At 20.8% G+C, this 13,575-nt stretch overlaps 1 protein-coding gene and 1 non-coding gene across 3 annotated transcripts in view; both read right to left on the reverse strand.

The window, feature by feature from the left end:
* Window positions 1-13,575, reverse strand: part of LOC115226061 (MARVEL domain-containing protein 1-like) — a 347,770-nt gene that overhangs the window by 179,824 nt on the left and 154,371 nt on the right. The window lies entirely within an intron of this gene.
* Window positions 808-889, reverse strand: Trnal-aag. The gene has a single exon. It is a non-coding gene; the product is annotated as a tRNA-Leu (tRNA).

The following is a 13,575-nucleotide window of genomic DNA, read 5'->3' on the forward strand; positions in this document are numbered from 1 at the left end:
TAGATAGATAGATGGATAGACAGACAGACAGATAGATGGATAGACAGACAGACAGACAGACAGACAGACGGATGGATAGATAGATAGATAGATAGATAGATAGATAGATAGATAGATAGATAGACAGATAGATAGACAGACAGAGAGATAGATAGACAGAGAGATAGATAGACAGACAGATAGATAGACAGACAGATAGATAGACAGAGAGACAGAGAGATAGACAGACAGACAGACAGACAGACAGACAGACAGACAGACAGACAGATAGATAGATAGATAGATAGATAGATAGATAGATAGATTGATAGACAGACAGACAGACAGATATGTATGAATGCATGTATGGGTGTGCGTGTGTATCTTTAATCCGTCACCACTGCTTGACAACTGGGGTTTGTTTGTGTATGTCCGCGTAACTTAGCGGTTCAGCAAAATTGCCAACAGAATTACCAGGCTTCAAAAGAAAAAAAATAACTACCGTGGGTGATTTGTTCGACCAAAACTCTTCAAGGCAATACCCCAGCATGGCCGTAGTCCAATTATTGAAACATGCAAAAGACAAAAAATACATGATTCCACTCAGAAGGCATTGATGGCCCAAGGCTAAACAGGAAGACACATTCTCGAGGTGCCGTGCACTGACATTTTCGGGGTTTCATTTCTTTATATATATCCTTATCCTACGTTTTATGCGTCGTATGTAGTATCGTAACCGTACAAGGTAGTGATCCAGCATGGCCAGAGTGCAATCCCCAGAACAAATAAAAGATAAGAAAAACAAAAGAAGTAAAAAAAATAATCACATGGCAGCGGTGGGATTCGAACCCACGCCTCCGAAGAGACTGGTGCCTTAAACCAGCGCCTTAGACCGCTCGGCCACGCTACCAGATGAAATCAGCAACCACAAATAACAGTACATATTAGCAACATGTGCGGTTGATGAAAATGATACTGCGCCTGCGCACAGACGCACACGTGCGCGCTCGCGCAGATAGCAACAAACACTCACGCGCGATGGGAAGGCCTGTATGTGGTTACTCAATATGCTAGAAATGGCAGTCGAATCTTTTATCATTTCACATTCCTGTTGTCTTGAAAAAATATATATAGGATCTTTTCTTTTTGAAAGCCAGATTTTCCTAGTTAACTAAACAATTTGAGACTTCGTATACTGGTAGAATGTGTCAAAAGAAAACATAATTGTAAACCAAAATGAAAACGGAATTGTAATTTCTAAGTTTAACGTTGTTTAATAATTCGAATTTTAACCAATGATATTCTTTCTTTCGGCCTCATATTATTTACTGCCTCTCAAAATATTGTTACTGTGACGTAAACAGTTATTTTGTGACGTGGTTAACGTAAACATGTAAATAGCTAACTAAAATGTAGACATCTCCGCTTATCATAAACTTCGTGGAGTATATATAAAATTTGTGTAGATCCTAAATAGCTACACACACATGTATACAAACATATGCATATATATATATATATATATATATATACCTATACACACATATTCTAATGCATATGCATATATGTGTATATATTTATAATGTGTGTGTATTATAGATGCATACATTATATATATATATATATATATATAAAGATGTTTACATACAATATATATATGTTATATACATCTACATGTATATGTATGTATGTATGAATATATAAGAACCACAGAATTTGAATCAAACTGTTTTGATCCATACATACACACACACACACACACACCAACACTACCATCCATGAGACATCCTAACATAATCAATGCTACTACTACTACTATCATCATCATCCACTGCCGCCACCACCACCACCTCTACAAAAACACCAACACTATAATTGCTGCCATCATACACATCCACTGTCACCACTACCACCACTGCCATGATAACCACATCTACCACAGCTGTTTGCTTACTGCTTACCCACTCACAAAATAGCTATCTACGTCACATTAACACTATGCAGCTAATAATTTCAAATGAAAACAGACAATATGATTGGCTAAGGATAGAATAAGTACTGGGCTTACAAAAAGAATAAGTCCCGGGGTCGAGTTGCTCGATCAAAGGCGATGCTCCAGCATGGCCGCGGTCAAGAGTAACATTAAAAGTAAAATATGTTTTATAGGACACATTAGGGTTAGGGTTAGTGTCCGAAGGTTGAAAGTGTTTAGTTACAAAAAATATATTTCTCGATCTGCCGTTGAAAGGGTAAAGATCCCTTATATTATTTATTTAAACCCTTTACAAACTAGAAGGGTTATGGGTCAAGAGGAAAATACATCAATCAAATGTTGGGAAGGCCATCGGTTGAATAAAACAACATTGTTCCTCAACAGAACAATAAGGCTCTATAGTTAGGGGGAAATTTACCCATTCAGTTTCAAAACTCAGGTGGAGCCAAAAGAGGTCTCTACACATACATACGTATACACACACACACACATACATACATACATATATCCAGACAACTTCAGCTTTATATATATATATATGTACTAGCAGAATTGCCCGGCGTTGCTCGGGGCTGAATTGCTTGAAAGTACTGTTAATGATTGCACTGAATTATGATGATTATCCAGGCAAATATTGATATAAGTTTACGGTGGGAGATAAGGACTTAACGATCAAACGTGTGCCATTGCATTGTTTTTGGGGGAACCAAATTTCTGATGAGCATTATAGGGGCACCAACTTTAAGTTTGAGAAAGTGTGGTGATAGTCCGGGGTGCTCAAAGGAATTGAGTACCTCTATTGGATAGTTGATGACGTCCTCTGGGTCAGGAGTTGTATCGATAGACTGATATACATAGACTTCCCCAGGAATGAGTTTTAGCATTTCATCATTAATATGGTGAACAGTTTTATTCCTCGGGGCCAGTATAGCCTTTTTGCCAATCCAATCCATATTCTGATAATTAGCTTGTAGATCTGGGAACACTGCATCTCTGAGATCAGGAGGCGTCTTAACAATGGTACAAATGGAATCGATGGCAATATTACCATTTTCACACCCTGGTATTTTGCCTTCGCCAAGTGCACTTTGCCGTCGTCAAGTGCAAGGAGGGTGTGAGGAAATGCTGCTGATGTGATATTACGTCGCATATTGGTGTGAAGTTTGAGTGTTACTTCCCTTTATTAAAAAAATATGCATTAAAATGGAAAAAAATGATGGTAAATTATTTTTTAAATCGTAGACTCATCATAGACGCGCGCTAATACCCAGAAGGGCTCGATATGAATCACGACTATAAGATACCCGGTTTTGGTTAAACTGCATCGCAAAATGTGGGAGTAGTTAGGAATCTAAATCGGAGTAGACAGACACACAACCTTTCTTTTATATATAAAGATTTTCGTCCGTCCAAAAAAACTTTGTGCGGAGTGAATGGTTACCTCTATGAAAATATATACACACACATTATACATACATGTGTGTATAGATGAATATATAAATACATTTAAATATCTATATACACTTTTGGGCGATCTTTCTGCTACTTGGATATACTTTAGATCTTATATTCGTCCAATTCGTCCTAAATAACTTTGTATGGAGTGAATGGTTACCTCTATGGAAATATATACACACACATTATACATACATGTGTGTGTCTATATACACTTTTGGGCGACTGCTACTTAGAGATAACTTTAGATGTTAGGTGATCTAGCAAAAAGGATGACCAGTTTGACTTGCTCATCCCTGTCACACACTCACACACACGCACACACACACAGACACACACGCACCATCACACACACACAGACGCACACATACACACACACTCACACACACGCACACACACACACACACACACACACACACGTTAGCTTACAATTTTATTTATATATTTGCGTGTCTATGTGTGTAAAGAGGAAGTGGGAGTAATATGCAGAGTGAAATGTTAAAATATTGAGTTTTCTCGAATTTTGTCTTAATTGGGGGTAAAATTGAAAGAAATTTTGTATGGCATGACCCAATGGAAGTACTTTGAAAAATCATGGGTAAACTCTAATTGAAGAAATTGTGTGAGGAGTAAATCGTTATGTATTTATTTGTTTCTGTTTGCTGTGTTTTTTTTTTAGTAGTGGTTTAAGGTACACTTCTCTCGTTTTATAGAAATAGTTTCACTTTAATCGTTGCACACTTGCAAAGAGAAAGGAGTAGAAATTAGAGTGATAGCGTGAGTGAATCAGATCGCTCCGTTTTTGTGTGTGTGTGTGTGCGTGTGCTCTAGCCCACAATAAGAAAAGCACTTGACTTACACACCACAATGTGAGTTTTCTCTAAATTTTGCTTAATTGGGGTTGCAATTTTAAAAACTGGACCTGGTATGACCCGATGCATTCTACTCTTAAAAATGCTAGGTAAATTGTAATTGAAGAAATCCTATATTGTAGATTTCTATAAGAGACAAAGGGAGGCAGATAAAATCTGCCTTTTATAATAAGACATATATATATATATATATATATATAATATATATATATATATATATATACCGCTTGGATCGCTTTCAATGCCACTACGTCCCGTCCGATTCGCTCCAAAATTTACAGGGACATGTAGAAATAGGTGACGAAGCTCGTGGGCTACCTTAGAAATCCCTATCTTAAAAGGTGTGGTTGCTAGGGGCCATCTTCCTCACTCACGCTATTTCCTCCAGTACCCTCTCACTCCCCTTTATTTATAACTTTGATAGTTCCACTACCGTTATTTAAAGTATCTGTCACTCTCACTATTTCCTCTCTTTTTCACTCACTCTGTTTCTTACCTTCCCATTACATCGACGTTCTTTTATGTATCTGTCTGTCACCAACAACACACGAGCATGAGAACAAATATTATGAATCAGATATTCTTGTGTTCATTTATATTTATATGTGTGTGTGTTCTATATATAAATATATATATATATATAATGTATGTGTGTGTGTGTGTGTGTTCTATATATGAATATGTATATATAATGTATGTGTGTGTATGTTCTATATATAAATATGTATATATAATGTATGTGTGTGTGTGTGTTCTATATATAAATATGTATATATAATGTATATATACAAAGTGTATATATCTGTAGTTATGTATATTAAACTTTCTCGTACTTTTTCATAGTTATATATAGTTTTAAACAAATTATAAATATAATTTAATAATTTTTATTTTCAATTTAATTTAAATTTTTCAATTTTATATTTTCTATATTATATTTTTTTTAATGTTTTTCTTTTTGGTTTTTCACTGTTTGATTTGCCTAAAAATTCAATTTTTCACTTTTATGATTATACCCAGAGTGCTCTAATCGAGTATTTATAAATGGGAGAGAGATAGATAAAGATAGAGAGTAAGAGAAAGCGAGGAAGAGTCCGAGAGATGAGAAAACTAAGAGAGTGGGAAAGTGAGAGAGAAAGGAGAGAGAAACAAATACGGAGAATCATCATCATCATCATCGTTTAACGACCGTTTTCCGTGCTATCAAGGGTTGGACAGTGTATACATTGCATACATTTATATATATATATATATAATTTGTATACATTTATATATATATATATATATAATTTGTATACATATATATATATATATAATATAATTTGTATACATTTATATATATATAGATATATATATAATTTGTATACATTTATATATATATAGGTATTAATTTTGTATACATTATATATATATATATATATAATATATATATATATATATATATATTATAATATCTAATTTGTATACATTTATATATATATATATGTAATATTTGTATACATTTATATATATATATATATATTAAATAAATATTGTATACATTATATATATATATATATATAATTTGTATACATTTATATATATATATATAATTGTGTATAACATTTAATATATATATATATAATTTGTATACATTATATGTATATATAATTTGTATACATTTATAATATATAATATAATATTTGTATACATTTATATATACATATATATAATATATAATTTGTATATATTTATATACATATATATAATTTGCATACATTTATATACATATATATAATTTGTATACATTTATATACATATATATAATTTGTATACATTTACATACATATATATAATTTGTATACATTTATATACATATATATAATTTGTATACGTTTATATACATATATATAATTTGTATACATTTATATACATATATATAATTTGTATACGTTTATATACATATGTATATAATTTGTATACATTTATATACATATATATAATTTGTATATATTTGTATACATATATATAATTTGTATATATTTGTATACATATATATAATTTGTATATATTTGTATAGATATATATAATATGTATATATTTTTATACATATATATAATTTGTATATATTTGTATACATATATATAATTTGATATATTTGTATACATATATATAATTTGTATATATTTATAGACATATATATAATTTGTATATATTTATAGACATATATATATAATTTGTATAAATTTATATACATGTATATAATTTGTATATATTAATATACATACATATAATTTGTATATATTAATATACATACATATAATTTGTATATAATTATATACATATCTATAATTTGTATATATTTATATACATATATATAATTTGTATACATTTATATACATATATATAATTTGTATATATTTATACACATATATATAATTTGTATATATTTATATACATATATATAGTTTGTATATATATATATATACATATATATAATTTGTATATATTTATATACATATATATAATTTGTATATATTTATATACATATATATAATTTGTATACGTTTATATACATATATATAATTTGTATACGTTTATAAACATATATATAATTTGTATGCGTTTATATACATATATATAATTTGTATATGATTATATACATATATATAATTTGTATACATTTAAATACATATGTATAATTTATATATATTTATATACATATATATAATTTGTATACATTTAAATACATATGTATAATTTATATATATTTATATACATATATATAATTTGTATACATTTATATACATATATATAATTTGTATACATTTATATATATATATATATAATATTTGTATACATTTATATATATATATATAAATAATTTGTATACATTTATATATATATATATATATATAATTTGTATACATTTATATATATATATAATTTGTATACATTTATATATATATATATAATTTGTATACATTTATATACATATATATAATTTGCATACATTTATATACATATATATAATTTGTATACATTTATATACATATATATAATTTGTATACATTTATATACATATATATAATTTGTATACATTTATATACATATATATAATTTGTATACGTTTGTATACATATATATAATTTGTATACGTTTATATACATATAGATAATTTGTATACGTTTATATACATATATATAATTTGTATACGTTTATATACATATATATAATTTGTATACGTTTATATACATATATATAATTTCTATACGTTTATATACATATATATAATTTGTATACGTTTATATACATATATATAATTTGTATACGTTTATATACATATATATAATTTGTATACGTTTATATACATATATATAATTTCTATACGTTTATATACATATATATAATTTGTACACATTTATATACATATATATAATTTGTATACGTTTATATACATATGTATATAATTTGTATACATTTATATACATATATATAATTTGTATATATTTGTATACATATATATAATTTGTATATATTTGTATACATATATATAATTTGTATATATTTGTATAGATATATATAATTTGATATATTTGTATACATATATATAATTTGTATATATTTATAGACATATATATAATTTGTATATATTTATAGACATATATATATAATTTGTATAAATTTATATACATGTATATAATTTGTATATATTAATATACATACATACAATTTGTATATATTAATATACATACATATAATTTGTATATAATTATATACATATCTATAATTTGTATATATTTATATACATATATATAATTTGTATACATTTATATACATATATATAATTTGTATATATTTATACACATATATATAATTTGTATATATTTATATACATATATATAATTTGCATATATTTATATACATATATATAATTTGTATATATTTATTTACATATGTATAATTTGTATACGTTTATATACATATATATAATTTGTATACGTTTATAAACATATATATAATTTGTATGTGTTTATATGCATATATATAATTTGTATATGATTATATACATATATATAATTTGTATACATTTAAATACATATGTATAATTTATATATATTTATATACATATATATAATTTGTATACATTTATATACATATATATAATTTGTATACATTTATATACATATACATAATATGTATACATATATATAATGTGTATATATTTGTATACATATATATAATTTGTATATATTTGTATACATATATATAATTTGTATATATTTATATACATATATATAATTTGTATATATTTATATACATATATATCATTTGTATATATTTATATACATATATATCATTTGTATATATTTATATACATATACATAATTTGTATATATTTATACACATATAAAGAATTTATATATATTTGTATACATATATATAATTTGTATATATTTGTATACATATATAAAAAAGTATATATTTGTATATATATATATAATTTGTATATATTTGTATACATATATATAACTTGTATATATTTGTATACATATATATAATGTGTATATATTTGTATACATATATATACTTTGTATATATTTGTATACATATATAAAAAAGTATATATTTGTATACATATATATAATTTGTATATATTTGTATACATTAATATAATTTGTACATATTTGTATACATATATATAATTTGTATATATATCTATACATATATATAATTTGTATATATATCTATACATATATATAATGTGTATATATTTGTATACATATATATAATTTGTATATATTTGTATACATATATATAATTTGTATATATTTGTATACATATATATAATTTGTATATATTTGTATACATATATATAATTTGTATATATTTGTATACATATATATAATTTGTATATATTTGTATACATATATATAATTTGTATATATTTGTATACATATATATAATTTGTATATATTTATGTACATATATATAATTTGTATATATTTACATACATATATATTATTTGTATGTATTTATATACATATATATAATTTGTATATATTTATATACATATATATAATTTGTACATATTTATATACATAAATATAATTTGTATATATTTATATACATACATATAATTTGTATATATTTGTAAACATATATATAATTTGTATATATTTGTATACATATGTAAAAAGTATATATTTGTATACATATATATAATGTGTATATATTTGTATACATATATATAATTTTTATATATTTATATACATATATATACATATATATATTATAATTTGTATATATTTGTATATATATATATAATTTGTATATATTTGTATACAATATATAATTTGTATATATTTGTATACATATATAAATGTGTATATATTTGTATACATATATATAATTTGATACATATATATAAATTGTATATATTTGTATACATATATATAATTTGTATATATTTGTATACATATATATAATGTGTATATATTTGTATACATATATATAATTTGTATACATATATATAATTTGTATATATTTGTATACATATATATAATTTGTATATATTTGTATACATATATATAATGTGTATATATTTGTATACATATATATAATTTGTATATATTTGTATACATATATAAAAATGTATATATTTGTATACATATATATAATTTGTATATATTTGTATACATATATATAATTTGTATATATTTGCATACATATATATAATGTGTATATATTTGTATACATATATATAATTTGTATATATTTGTATACATATATATAATTTGTATATATTTGTATACATATATATAATTTGTATATATTTGTATACATATATATAATTTGTATATATTTGTATACATATATAAAAAGTATATATTTGTATACATATATATAATTTGTATATATTTGTATACATATATATAACTTGTATATATTTATGTACATATATATAATTTGTATATATTTATATACATATATATAATTTGTATATATTTATATACATATATATAATTTGTATATATTTATATACATATATATAATTTGTTATATTTATATACATAAATATAATTTGTAAATATTTATATACATAAATATAATTTGTAAATATTTATATACATACATATAATTTGTATACATATATATAATTTGTATATATTTTGTAAATATTTATATACATACATATAATTTGTATACATATATATAATTTGTATATAATTTGTATAAATTTATATATATATATATAATTTGTATATATTTATATACATATATATAATTTGTATATATTTATATACATATATATAATTTGTATATATTTATATACATATATATAATTTGTTTATATTTGTATACATATATATAATTTCTATATATTTGTATACATATATAAAATTTCTATATATTTGTATACATATATAAAAAAGTATATATTTGTATACATATATATAATTTGTATATATTTGTATACATATATAAAAAAGTATATATTTGTATATATATATATAATTTGTATATATTTGTATACATATATAATTTGTACATATTTGTATACATATATATAATTTGTATATATTTGTATACATATATATAATTTGTATATATTTGTATACATATATATAATTTGTATATATTTGTATACATATATATAATTTGTATATATTTGTATACATATATATAATTTGTATATATTTGTATACATATATATAATTTGTATATATTTGTATACATATATATAATTTGTATATATTTGCATACATATATATAATTTGTATATATTTATGTACATATATATAATTTGTATATATTTACATACATATATATTATTTGTATATATTTATATACATATATAGAATTTGTATATATTTATATACATATATATAATTTGTATATATTTGTATACATATATATAATTTGTATATATTTGTATACATATATATCATTTGTATATATTTGTATACATATATATAATTTGTATATATTTATATACATATAAAGAATTTTTATATATTTGTATACATATATATAATTAGTATATATTTGTATACATATATAAAAAAGTATATATTTGTATACATATATATAATTTGTATATATATGTATACATATATATAATTTGTATATAATTGTATACATATATATAATGTGTATATATTTGTATACATATATATAATTTGTATATATTTATATACATATATATAATTTGTATATATTTGTATACATATATATAATTTGTATGTATTTGTATACATATATATAATTTGTATATATTTGTATACATATATATAATTTGTATATATTTGTATACATATATATAATTTGTATATATTTATGTACATATATATAATTTGTATATATTTATATACATATATATAATTTGTATATATTTATATACATATATATAATTTGTATATATTTATATACATATATATAATTCGTATATATTTATATACATATATATAATTCGTATATATTTATATACATATATATAATTTGTATATATTTATATACATAAATATAATTTGTATATATTTATATACATACATATAATTTGTATATATTTGTATACATATATATAATTTGTATATATTTGTATACATATATATAATTTGAATATATTTGTATACATATATATAATTTGTATATATTTGTATACATATATATAATTTGTATATATTTGCATACATATATATAATTTGTATATATTTGTATACATCTATATAATTTGTATATATTTGTATACATATATATAATTTGTATATATTTAAGTACATATATATAATTTGTATATATTTATATACATATATATAATTTGTATATAATTAAATACATATATATAATTTGTATACATTTATATACATATATATAATTTGTATACGTTTATATACATCTACATAATATGTATACATATATATAATGTGTATATATTTGTATACATATATATAAATTGTATATATTTGTATACATATATATAAATTGTATATATTTGTATACATATATATATTATTTGTATATATTTGTATACATATATAAAAAAGTATATATTTGTATACATATATATATTTTGTATATATTTGGATACTTATCTATAATTTGTATATATTTGGATACATATATATAATTTGTATATATTTGTATACATATATATAATTTGTATATATTTGCATACATATATATAATTTGTATATATTTGTATACATATAAAGAATTTGTATATATTTGTATACATATATATAATTTGTATATATTTGTATACATATATATAATTTGTATATATTTGTATACATATATATAATTTGTATATATTTGTATACATATATATAATTTGTATATATTTGTATACATATATAAAAAAGTATATATTTGTATACATATATATAATTTGTATATATTTGTATACATATATATAATTTGTATATATATGTATACATATATATAATGTGTATATATTTGTATACATATATATAATTTGTATATATTTGTATACATATATATAATTTGTATATATTTGTATACATATATATAATTTGTATATATTTGTATACATATATATAATTTGTATATTTTTGTATACATATATATAATTTGTATATATTTGTATACATATATATAATTTGTATATATTTATGTTCGTATATATAATTTGTATGTATTTATATACATATATATAATTTCTATATATTTTTATACATATATATAATTTGTATATATTTATATACATATATATAATTTGTATACATATATAAAAAGTATATAATTGTATACATATACATAATTTGTATATAATTGTATACATATATATAATTTGTATATATTTATATACATATATACAATTTGTATATATTTATATACATATATACAATTTCTATATATTAATATACATATATATAATTTGTATATATTTATATACATATAAAGAATTTGTATATATTTGTATACATATATATAATTTGTATATATTTATATACATATATAAAAAAGTATATATATGTATATACATATATAAAAAAGTATATATTTGTATACATATATATAATTTGTATATATTTGTATACATATATATAATTTGTATATATTTGTATACATATATAATGTTGTATATATTTGTATACATATATATAATTTGTATATTTTATACATATATATAATTTGTATATATTTTGTATACATATTATAATTTGTATATATTTGTATACATTTATATATAATTTGTATATATTTGTATACATTTATATATAATTTTTATATATTTGCATACATATATAATTTGTATATATTTGTATGCAT

Source organism: Octopus sinensis, linkage group LG29 (assembly GCF_006345805.1).
Source record: "Octopus sinensis linkage group LG29, ASM634580v1, whole genome shotgun sequence".
Taxonomy (NCBI): Eukaryota; Metazoa; Mollusca; class Cephalopoda; order Octopoda; family Octopodidae; genus Octopus; species Octopus sinensis.